This window comes from Pipra filicauda, unplaced genomic scaffold (genome assembly GCF_003945595.2).
Source record: "Pipra filicauda isolate LSUMZ 115617 unplaced genomic scaffold, ASM394559v2 scaffold185_size1782982_pilon, whole genome shotgun sequence".
Lineage (NCBI taxonomy): Eukaryota > Metazoa > Chordata > Aves > Passeriformes > Pipridae > Pipra > Pipra filicauda.
This window is the reverse complement of record NW_024104293.1, coordinates 1,431,756-1,443,732: the sequence shown is the minus strand read 5'-3', so window position 1 is coordinate 1,443,732 and position 11,977 is coordinate 1,431,756. Positions and strand designations below refer to the sequence as shown.

General features: G+C 51.0%; 1 long non-coding RNA gene across 2 annotated transcripts; it reads right to left on the bottom strand.

Moving 5' to 3' along the window:
- Nucleotides 1-9,430: 9,430 nt before the first annotated feature.
- On the bottom strand, nt 9,431-11,977 carry LOC120323025. Of its 2 annotated transcripts, XR_005563077.1 has the most exons (3): nt 11,827-11,977; nt 11,143-11,302; nt 9,431-9,469 (listed from the first exon to the last, which is right to left on the bottom strand). It is a non-coding gene; the product is annotated as an uncharacterized LOC120323025 (long non-coding RNA). The 2 variants fall into 2 exon arrangements; XR_005563076.1 differs by lacking the exon at nt 9,431-9,469 and having other exon boundaries at nt 11,049-11,302.

Here is an 11,977-nt window from a genome sequence, read left to right as displayed (position 1 = left end):
AGTTCAGCCCCAGCAGCAGTGGCATTTTCTGCCTCTCCCTCCATCTCATTTGGGACCCAACAGTTCAATGCTGGGGAATTTTAGCTTCATCAATGTTTTACAAAGTTGTGCTTCCTGAGAACTGGTGCATTTTTGAGTCTTCCTGACTCTTCCAGTGCTGCACTTGCCAGGATCCTTTGGGCCTGGTGTTTTGCTGACAGACAGGGCACTCCAGGAAACAACTTCCCACCAGTCATGGAAGAATAGGAACAGCTTAAACAAAGCCAATCCAACACATGGGATACAGACTTAGGGGATACAAAAGGAAAGGAGCAAGGCATCCCATGCTGACTGCCCCAGAGACAGAACTGTGGCTCAGCAGAAATCCCTCCCCCACGGCCCCCTCCCGCTCCCCCCCAGCCCACGCGGCAGCCCCGGGGCAGCCGATCCCGCAGGCTCTGGGACAATTCCTGCGGGTGCCTCCACCCCCGGGGAGGCTGCGGGGCGGCTCCAAGGGGATCCCGCTGGCCAGGCTCTGCCCAACCAAGCCGGCTTTAGGCCACGCCTGGCACTGGGGGCCCGTGGGCACGGGCAGGTTGGCGTGAGCTCCCCGTTGACCACCCCTGGAGCGCTGGGCAGGCGCCCCGGCGGGGCCAAGGGGAGAGGGCACGGAACAGCTGCACACACCTTGGCTGCCTTGGCCCAGCACACACTCACAGCACCTGCAGCCTTTAGCCAGGGCCCCTGAGCACACACAGCCCTTACCCTGCTCCTCAGGGGCAGCAGCCCCGGGGCTCAATTCGCAGCCAACTTCTCATCCTTTCCTTTGGTCCTTTGAGCCCTGGGCAGGGCAGAGACACGGGAGAAGCACCTTCCTGTCATTGATCCCAGAGACAGCAACTCTGTTGTTCATAAAGTCAGTACAATAATTACTGGGATTAGTGGATGGATTAAAGTGTTCCAAAACTTTGTAGCAGGTGGTGAGAATCCTGTAAATATGTCCCACCAGTGGGGAGCAGTGAGTTGTTCTAACCTGATGCCCAAAGGTCACTAATTGACCCCTAGAGTTACTGTTTGCATTTGGTGATCAAGTCAAGTCTTATTTCAAATTAGCAGGGCAATAATTTGCACTTACATACAAAAATCCCTGGTTTACTTACATTGAAGTGTGTTATTTTTCCAGCACGATATCAGTCGGTGCACTGCAGCAATTCAGGAGACAAAAGCCAGTTAATTTTTGCAATCCAGGATGGGAATACGGTCCTCCAGATCAGTTCATTGGTACCCATTAAGTCATTCTGTGCCTTATTTCTTTGTATTACAATATACACACTATGGCATGGACTACTTTTGCCTCCCCCTGTCGTGACTCTGGCACAGGTTATCTGCTCCTGCTTTCTGAAAGTGCCTCCCACTGATAGATTTGGCTGACCCAGCCGTGAGCCATGCATGCTCCCTCTCTTCTCCCAGCACTTGCTTTGGGGCTTTGCCCCATTTCCCCAGTGATTTGTGCTCACTGTCCAGGGGATCTACACCTGTTGCTTAAACCACAGGGCCGTTGGCAACTCCCTCACGAGGCCTCGCTCCTGCCCCGACCCCTGCTCTGGCTCTGGCTTGGATACACCATCTCCATTCCATGGGGCTGCCTTCCTGAGCATGACCTGGCCTGTGCACCCTGGAGGAGCTTTTGACCCAAGGCCTTAGGGGGATTTCAGGCCCTCTTATCATTTGTGTTCCCACTAAAGCCCAATAACGTACTCAGAGCCACTTCTCCAACAGGGGCTATCTTGGGCTGGCTTCCAGTAACTTCCTATTCCCAAATCCTAAGGGCACTTCCTTCCTACCTGGAACAGTTCGTTGGGATACATGCCCGGAATAAAGACAAGTGCCACAAACATTCAAACACACAAAATATCTTTATTGCAGTGAGAAGAAGAAGAATAATAAACTTAGCAAAGAGAATCAAAAGTTAAAAAAGGATACAAATGAACTACCTTATCATGTGGCATTAAAACAAATACTAAGAACAGCATTGAATACAGTATAATATTAACTAGTAAAAAGGGAGTCAAAGGGATACCAAAAAGGATCTTAACACAATATTATGGATAACTATTAACACGCTATTTGGTTAGTAAAAGGGAAAATTAAAGGGAAAATAGTATGAATACTAAATAAAGGGTATTAAAGGAACACTAAAGGATATTTAAAGTCTTCCCTCTCGGTGGCTTCCCATCACTAAACTCTGCCTACCCACACAGACAGGCCAGGGCTGTCAGGATCTGCAGCAGCTGGTCGGTGCCCATCCCTTAGCGGGCGTCCCCGCGGAGCAACACAGGCTCGGTGGCAGGATGAGGATCGCTCAGCTCAGCAGTCCTGACAGCCCATTTTTATCAGCTCCACATTACACCACATAGGGCCAGGACGCAGTGTAAGGGGAGGCCTGAATGGCAGCCAAACACCACCCGATCATTGCCTGATGGCAACAGTCTGGGCCTGCCCTACCTGTAGGGCAAGGGGCCAGCGACCCCTGCCCACATCATCTTCCTCTCACCAGCATCTTTCTCACCCCTATGGATGACCTCTACCTTGTGTTTCAAGGGCAGAGGTATCTATCTGGCAAGATGTAGCAGAACCAAGGAAGAACTCAGCTCTCATAACGGGATATCAGGTTGACTTGCTGAAAAGCACAATGGACCTTACAATTAGCTTGTGCCATCAAGTTACATTGTACCATACTCTGGCCGGTTTCACATCCTAATAGGATTTCTTTCTCACACCTCTATGCTCCATTGATCACCTAATTCAACAGTTCCCCCCTTACATTACCCTACTTCTGCCAGAGGCTCCAAGGGGCATCATTAGCACTGGCAGGAACCTTTAGTTCCCCCTCTCTGGCTTGTATTGGCCACAGGTCTGGAGCCTGTTGAATTGCTCCCTGAGCTGTTTCAAACCCTCCTGGCTGCTCATTTCCCACTCAAACTCACACTTCTGTCCTGGGACTTTATGGCACGGGCCAAGGATTGGTCCCAAAGGAGGACCTTCTGGTCACCAAAAGCCAAACAAACCAATAAACTGCTGGGCTTCCACCTTGCTCTGGGGGTGACAAAGCCTGAAGTCACTTGCCTAGTCCTGGGCAACACTTCCTGGGGACCACAACGCCACTGAGTTCCTAAAAATATCACAGGTTGGGCAGGTGCTTGAATTCTGTCTGGATTAACTCCCCCCCTTTCTTTCCACGTGCTGCACTACTCACTCTAATGGTGCTTGTACTCCCTGAACCACTCCCTCACCCATCCAACCATCCCTTGTCCCCTCTCTGACAAGGACAGTGGCTCCAGGTGTTCTGCCACACTCCCAGGGCAGAGGGTGGGACTGTGCAGCCACCCTCGAGGGGGAGAAACGTGCCCAGGGAAAGGGAACTGCCCTCAGTGTTCCCCAGCACAAGGCAGCCCTTGGAAATATCCACTGCAATGGGACACTCAGGGACAGCAACAAGCACCTGCACAAGGCTGCTCTGGCACAGGACCAATTTTAAGCTCAGCTTTGCTCTGGACCACTTCACTTGGTTTCCCACCTCATCCTGCAGTCAAAACTTTGCTGCCCTTGCAACTTTTTAGGGTGACCATAAATTAGAGGCCTCTGCTCCAGCACCCACGAGGGCCTGAACCGTCTGACAGGATCCATTTTTCCAGGGAATTCAAAGCTCCACCTGAGGACCACAGTCTTTTCTCACCCATCCTTGTGCTGGAGCTTGGCCTCCATCTCACTCTGCTTTCAGTTCTTTCCACGGTTACAACATTGGCAGCCCTGGCCCTGGGTGGAGCTCGGCATCCTGATCCCATCCCTCCTGGCCCCGGAACCGCTGGCTCAGCAATGGGGGGCCCTCCATTGCCAAGGGCACGGTCCCGTCGGGGCTCACGGGGGGAGCAGGAGGTCGAAGGCTCCAGCCCTCCTGCTACAATCTTCCACCACTACAGCCAACAGAGGAGCCTCTCCAGCCCTGCCTCCCAAGGCATCCTCAACAAACCAAGCCCAACACCACAGGACAAACTGCTCCCTGTCTGCCCAGTCCAGTCTAATCCCAGAGGCTCCCAGATCATGCAGAACAACTACTCAGGAGATCAGAGACTCCAGTCCATCTCTTCCTAGCACAGGTTTGGCTGAGTTTGGCAAATAGGGAAACTGAGGAATTAGCCAATGTTTTCCCAATTTAACCCCTGTCACACCAGTCACCTTAACACTGCCAGCCCTTAATTCTCCCTCGATTGGGTTAAGGACTGAGGAAGTGGGACCTGTGTCTGACCAGGACATGTGCAAACCAAATGCTGGGGACTGGAACACACACCTTGCACTCCTGCAGCTCTTACCATCACATTCAAGAGAAAACAGCCAATTGGACCATCACTGCTCATTTCTTAATCCCAATCCCACACTTCCTTTGCAGTTGGAGCACCACTTTTATCACCCAGTTACAGTCCGTTAGAGAGCTCCATGTCTAGCAGGGACAGCTACACCTGGGATACTCTCAGCAATGCCTGAATCCATTGCAGGGACCTTGCTTTGAACTCCCCAGGGCCGGGCACCCCGAGGATCTCCCCGAATAATCCTTTCGGTGCGTGCTGGAGTCCTCGGGGTGCCCCAACCCGGGGGGCACCAACAGCACTGTCCCTCCAGAGTCCCTCCTGCAGGGCCAATTCTGCTGCCTGAACTCAGCTCTTCCAAGAAGCCACTAAGATTCAGCTGGTGAGGTTTAGAAGCCAGGCATTCCTTGCTTACAACACCCTGCCATGATCCCAGCCCACCGGCTGTCCTGGCAATCAGCTCCCAAAGGGTACACACAGGTATCTCCAGTGCAGCTGATGGGAGGGGTCAGCATTACAGGAGGCTTCATTTTCCTTCCCTGCATTCCTGTTCCACGTTCAGGACATTTTCCAACACTCATTACCATACACACCTACCCTTAAAAGGTGTCCAAGGGGCTTCACCGAGGGCCTTCGCAGGTCTGCTCTGTCTGTAGCCCTCAAAGTCCTCAGTGCCTGCCTGAGGAATTTCAAGAGAACTCACCTGTTTACAGTCTAACTTAGTGGTGCTTGTCTACTGCCTCACTTCCCTTCTTCCTTCTTTCTTCACCTCCCTTGGTTGGTCCCTTTAAATCCCTTGGCTCAGCTCTGTGCAGTTTCCAGGCTACATCCCACTGCAAAAAGGATTAGCTCTTGTTACATCTCAACACTCAGGTATCATACCCACTTTTTTCTTGACACTTGGCCATTAGGCCAGTGTCTCATTATTTAAAGCAGTTTGACTCCTCAGTGACAACAACAGCTACAGCCCTGAATCATAACACAGGCTGAGACACAAACACGGATGGGAACTCTTAAGGATCTGTCCTAACGAGGGAAGAAAGTGACCCTCAATATGAGAATCAGCAAGCTTCGTTTATTGATCATTGTTAACAGCTTAATATATGCTTTATAATTAGTTCATACATATTGCAAAAGCTAAGCTCATTATTGGTTCTGCTTAAATGTTGATCTCATCTCTCACTCTCTTTCTTTGTTGACACTTAGATGTTAATTCTGTCTCTCACTCCCTTCCTTTGTTGACACAGGTGGCTTTCAGTTGCTTTTTGTTTTGCTAATCACAACGACCTGTTTACCAGCCAGCTAACAGAGTGCAAGGGCATTGTAACCCCCCTGTCTCAGATGTTCCCACGGCCTAGGCAAGCCCTGTTCTATAGCCAATTCCCTACAAGGATCCACTTTGTTCTGCTCACCAATCAAAAGGAGCTTTTTTAACTCAGGAATAACAGACCCCAGGTCCTTTTTCTGCAACTTTGGCTGCTATAGATGTGACCCACAAGAACAGCAAAGGCCCTTCCCACTTCACCTGCAGGGCTGGCAGTGCCACCACTGGACACGGCCCCAGTGGCTGGGCAGGAACGGAGGGGCTGGGGCGTCCAATCCATCGGCCCAGGCGGCACCAGGAGTTCCTGGAGTTCCTCAGGGGAGAGCCTCAAGCCAACAAAGGATTATGGAGATCATTTTAAACTTTAATAGGTATATCCCCTGGAATATGGGGACTTGGACAAGGCCTACTGGTGCAACAAGGACACCCTCAAGGCTATCTATTAAAAGGATCTACCAGCACTCAAAAGCTGTCACTATCCTTCTTGCAGGGGCAACTCAGCAAACTCTCTTTGCCAAGAGCCTCCAGGAGGATTTCCAGCTTTTGGGGCTCTCTTTTAACCATTTTTCCCATCACTCTAGCTGGGACTATCACCTGCCCTACAGGGGGAACAGCCCACAAAGTTCACTTGCAGGGATGCCATTAACTCAAAGTCCCTTCTCAGGGGGTCACTGCACACCTTGTCCTTTGTTTGCCCTCCCAAGCAAAGATGCTTCCAACACTTCTGACACATCTGGCAGACCCAGAGCTCTCCTCAGGGAAGGCTTCAGCTGCTTAAAGGCTGCCCTTGCACCATCTAGCCAAGGCAGCAAATGCTTACAGGCTCTTCTTAAAAGCTGGTATAACAGTCTTACCACACATCCAGAGGGAGCAATCCAGAGTCCACCCCATCCTACAATTCCCAGGAAGGCAGTTCATGGGCTGTCTGTGGCTCAGGGAAGAGTCAGGTGGCTTCCTTTTGCTTTCCTATCCTGCTTTCCAAATTTGCGCCTGCAAAAGGCCAAAGGTTGCTTGGCTTTCTTGCTCAAGGAATGGCAAGGCAAAGGCTCCTTTTCAATAATAATACTGAAACTACTCCAGGTTGTCATTCAAGGTGGTTCTCTCAGGTCCTGCACTCATCAATCATCTTGGCCATTGGTTCCTTGGCAGGTTCTTGCATTCACGTCCTACAAGCAAACCAGGATGAGCCAATTTAGCTGTTACTGCAACCAATCCAAGCTGGAATTCTGATTTTAAAGGATACTGGCTTTGCCTTACCCATATAGATCCCACATCAGGGGTAATACCTACAGGTTCTGCCCTCTTCCACTCTCCTGCAAGTCCACTGGCCCACACCACAGGAACAACTGCAGCTGCCACTTCAGTCGGGACCTTGCTGCTGACAGGAGTTATTCCCTGCACAACAAGAGCTGCTGCTTGGACACATTTAGTCTCAGGAATTACAGTTTCAATATCCCCCGTTTTCAACTTCATTTTTACCTAAAGTTTTTCAATCAATCTCTTCCTAGCACAGGTTTGGGGGAGTTTGGCAAATAGAGAAACTGAGGAATTAGCCAATGTTTTCCCAGTTTAATCCTTAAAACACTAATCACCTTAACACTGCCAGCCCTTAATTCTCCCTCGATTGGGTTAAGGACTGAGGAAGTTGGACCTGTGTCTGACCAGGACATGTGCAAACCAAATGATGGGGACTGGAACACACACCTTGCACTCCTGCAGCTCTTACCATCACATTCAAGAGAAAACAGCCAATTGGACCCTCCCTGCTCATTTCTTAATCCCAATCCCACACTTCCTTTGCACTTGGAGCACCACTTTTATCACCCAATTCCAGCCCATTAGAGAGCTCCATGTCTAGCAGGGACAGCTACACCTGGGATACTCTCAGCAATGCCTGAATCCATGGCAGGGACCTTGCTTTGAACTCCCCAGGGCCGGGCACCCCGAGGATCTCCCCGAATAATCCTTTCGGTGCGCGCTGGCGTCCTCGGGGTGCCCCAACCCGGGGGGCACCAACAGCACTGTCCCTCCAGGGGGGCCCAATTTGGTCCCAAAATGCAGGGGGATCTTGCCTGTGTCCCAGACTGGTCCGGGGATCTGAGGCCCCTCCCGAGAAAATCTCGGTGCCGGCGTGAAGGGCCAGAGATCCCTTGGAGCCACGGGAGAGCAGGCACAGAGTCCCTCCTGCAGGGCCAATTCTGCTGCCTGAACTCAGCTCTTCAAAGAAGCCTCTAAGACTCAGTTGGTGAGGTTTAGAAGCCAGGCATTCCTTGCTTACAACACCCTGCCACGATCCCAGCCCACCGAGTGCCCTGGCAATCAGCTCCCAAAGGGCACACACAGCTATCTCCACTGCAGCTAATGGGAGGGGTCAGCATTACATGAGGGTTCATTATCCTTCCCTGCATTCCTGTTCCACGTTCAGGACATTTTCCAACACTCACTACCATACACACCTACCCTTAGAAGGTTTCCAAGGGGCTTCACCGAGGGCCTTCGGAGGTCTGCTCTGTCTGGAGCCCTCAAAGTCCTCAGTGCCTGCCTTAGGAACCTCAAGACAACTCACCTGCTGACACAGGAACTTGGTGCTGCTTGGCTGCTGCCTCACTTCCCTTCTTCCTTCTTTCTTCACCTCCCTTGGTTGGTCCCTTTAAATCCCTTGGCTCAGCTCTGTGCAGTTTCCAGGCTACATCCCACTGCAAAAAGGATTAGCTCTTGTTACATCTCAACACTCAGGTATCATACCCACTTTTTTCTTGACACTTGGCCATTAGGCCAGTGTCTCGTTATTTAAAGCAGAGTTTGACTCCTCAGTGACAACAACAGCTACAGCCCTGAATCATAACACAGGCTGAGACACAAACACAGATGGGAACTCTGAAGGATCCACTTTGTTCTGCTCACCAATCAAAAGGAGCTTTTTTAACTCAGGAATAACAGACCCCAGGTCCTTTTTCTGCAACTTTGGCTGCTATAGATGTGACCCACAAGACCTGCAAAGGCCCTTCCCACTTCCCCTGCAGGGCTGGCAGTGCCACCACTGGACACGGCCCCAGTGGCTGGGCAGGAACGGAGGGGCTGGAGCGTCCAATCCATCGGCCCAGGCGGCACCAGGAGTTCCTGGAGTTCCTCAGGGGAGAGCCTCAAGCCAACAAAGGATTATGGAGATCATTTTAAACTTCAATAGGCATATCTCCTGGAATATGGGGACTTTGACAAGGCCTACTGGTGCAACAAGGACACACTCAAGGCTATCTACTAAAAGGACCTACTAGCACTCAAAAACTATCACTGTCCTTGTGTCAGAGGTAACTAAGGAAACCCTGTATGCCAAAAGCATCCAGGATGATTCCCAGCTTTTGGAGCTCTCTTTTAACCATTTTTCCCATCACTCTAGCTGGGACTATCACCTGCCCTACAGGGGGAACAGCCCACACAGTTCACTTGCAGGGATGCCATTAACTCAAAGTCCCTTGTCAGGGGGGTCACTGCACACCTTGTCCTTTGTTTGCCCTCCCCACCAAAGATGCTTCCAACAGTTCTGAGAGATCTGGCAGACCCAGAGCTCTCCTCAGGGAATGCTTCAGCTGCTTAAAGGCTGCCCTTGCACCATCTAGACAAGGCAACAAATGCTTACAGGCTGTTGAAAAAATTGGCATAACAGTCTTACCACACATCCAGAGGGAGCAATCCAGAGTCCACCCCATCATACCATTCCCAGGAAGGCAGTTCATGGGCTGTTTGGGGCTCAGGGAGGAGTCACGTGGCTTCTTTGCTTCCTTCCTGCTTTCCACATTTTCTCCTGCAAAAGCAAAGGTTTCTTGGCTTTCCTTGCTCAAGGAGATGCAGCAAAGGCCATCTTTTCAATATAATACTGGAAACTACTCCAGGTTGTCATTTAAGGGGGGTCTCTCAGGTCCTGCACTAATCAATCATCTTGGCCATTGGTTTTCTTGGCAGGTTCTTGCATTCACGTCCTACAAGCAAACCAGGATGAGCCAATTTAGGTGTTCCTGCAACCAATCCAAGCTGGCATTCTGATTTTAAAGGATACTGGCTTGACCTTACCCATTATAGATCCCACATCAGGGGTAATACCTACAGGTTCTGCCCTCTTCCACTCTCCTGCAAGTCCACTGGCCCACACCACAGGAACAACTGCAGCTGCCACTTCAGTCGGGACCTTGCTGCTGACAGGAGTTATTCCCTGCACAACAAGAGCTGCTGCTTGGACACATTTAGTTCCAGCAATTACAGTTTCAATATCCCCAGTTTTCAATTTCATTTCTGCCTCAACTTTTCTACTCAATCTCTTCCTAGCACAGGTTTGGGGGTGTTTGGCAAATAGAGAAACTGAGGAATTAGCCAATGTTTTCCCAGTTGAACCCCTGACACACCAATCACCTTAACAGTGCCAGTCCATCATTCTCCCTCTATTTTGTTTAGGACTGAGGAAGTTGGACCTGTGTCTGACCAGGACATGTGCAAAACAAATGATGGAGGACTGGAACACACACCTTGCACTCCTGCAGCTCTTTCCATTACATTCAAGAGAAAACAGCCAATTGGACCATCATTGTTCATTTCTTAATCCCAATCCCGCACTTCCTTTGCACTTGGAGCACCACTTTTATCATCCAATTCCAGCCCATTAGAGAGCTCCATGTCTAGCAGGGACAGGGACCCATGGGATACTCTCAGCAATGCCTGAATCCATGGCAGGGACCTTGCTTTGAGCTCCCCAGGGCCGGGCACCCCGAGGATCTCCCCGAATAATCCTTTCGGTGCGCGCTGGAGTCCTCGGGGTGCCCCAACCTGGGGGGCACCAACAGCACTGTCCCTCCAGGGGGCCCAATTTGGTCCCAAGGCTTCAATGGACAGCCCAAAAGGCATTTACAGAGTCCTTCTTTGGAACCCACCAACGGGGACAGGGAGGAAGCCACAACAAGGCCTCATTTATAAAGGCAGAGGGATCTTGCCTGTGTCCCAGACTGGTCCGGGGATCTGAGGCCCTTCCCAAGAAAATCTTGGTGCCGGCTTGAAGGACCAGAGATCCCTTGGAGCCACGGGAGAGCAGGCACAGAGTCCCTCCTGGGGGCCAATTCTGCTGCCTGAACTCTGCTCTTCAAAGAAACCTCTAAGATTCAATTGATGACTTTTAGAAGCCAGGCATTCCTACACACTATGAGGTATTTTAAAAGCTTACTGAGTGAATAAACATCAAGCTTTTATCAGTGACATCTGATCTCAAACAGACAGCTCCTTTCTCCTTTCAGTACAAAATTATTTTCATGGAATCATTTAAGAGGAAGTGCCCAGGAACCCCAGACTGTGCTTTCCAGAACAGAAGATAAACAGAGGGAAGGAGCTTTGCATGAGTGTAACATACTCCAGAACACACCTGACTTTAGTTTTACTCTTTATGTTCAAATATAGCAGAAGACAAAAACTCCAGCAGGAGAGCTGGCACATTACCCATGGTACCCTGAAAGTCCACCTTAAGAGAGCTGGAGAAAAATCACAGTTGTGCCAGTCCCTTTTGCCTGCAGATGCCTGGGGATCCTCTCCATCCACCTCATGCTCTCCCAACAGCAGAAAGGGTGACCTCGGGGACATGGTGGCACTCCACATCCTGCTGAGAGAGCAAGGAAACCTTTAGCAGAAAGGGGAGTTGGAATCTAAAACTTCCTTTCCTGGGAGCTTTGTGAAGCCTGCAACCAAGAGGGGGAAAATTTGCATCTCCTTTGGTGCAGGTGTCAACAGAGGCCAACAGAGCTTGCACCTTTTTCAGACAACTGTGCCCCTTTTGGCTCCCTGGCAGCTCCAATGGCACCAGAACCCCCTTCCTGCACACCCACGGCTGTCACACACAGGCACCCACACACCTTTGCTCCAGCCCACACGTGGCCAACATTTCCTCACCCTGCACATCCCAAGGGCAGTAGTTTTGCTAGAGAGCACAGCAACCCCCCTGTCCTCACAAACTGCCTCCCTGCAAAAACAGGAATCATTTCTCCTGGACACTTCGCCCACAGTCAAGGGCTTTTCAAATGTGCTCAGGGTCCCTCCCGGCTTCTGCCTGTCCTTGCATTTCAAGGCATGGGCATGTTTCAGCAGCAGAACCCAGCTCCTCACCGGCACTATAAGCCCTGCTCTTACCTGGACAGACTCCCGGGCTCGGCACAGCTGTGGCTCATGGAGCAGCTTCCCAAGGCCCTTCTCTCTCCCAGCAGGAAGCACAACTCGCCTCCACTCCCCAGCACCAGGGGAAACCACGAGCCAGGCTGCAAATTGACACAGAACGAGCAAA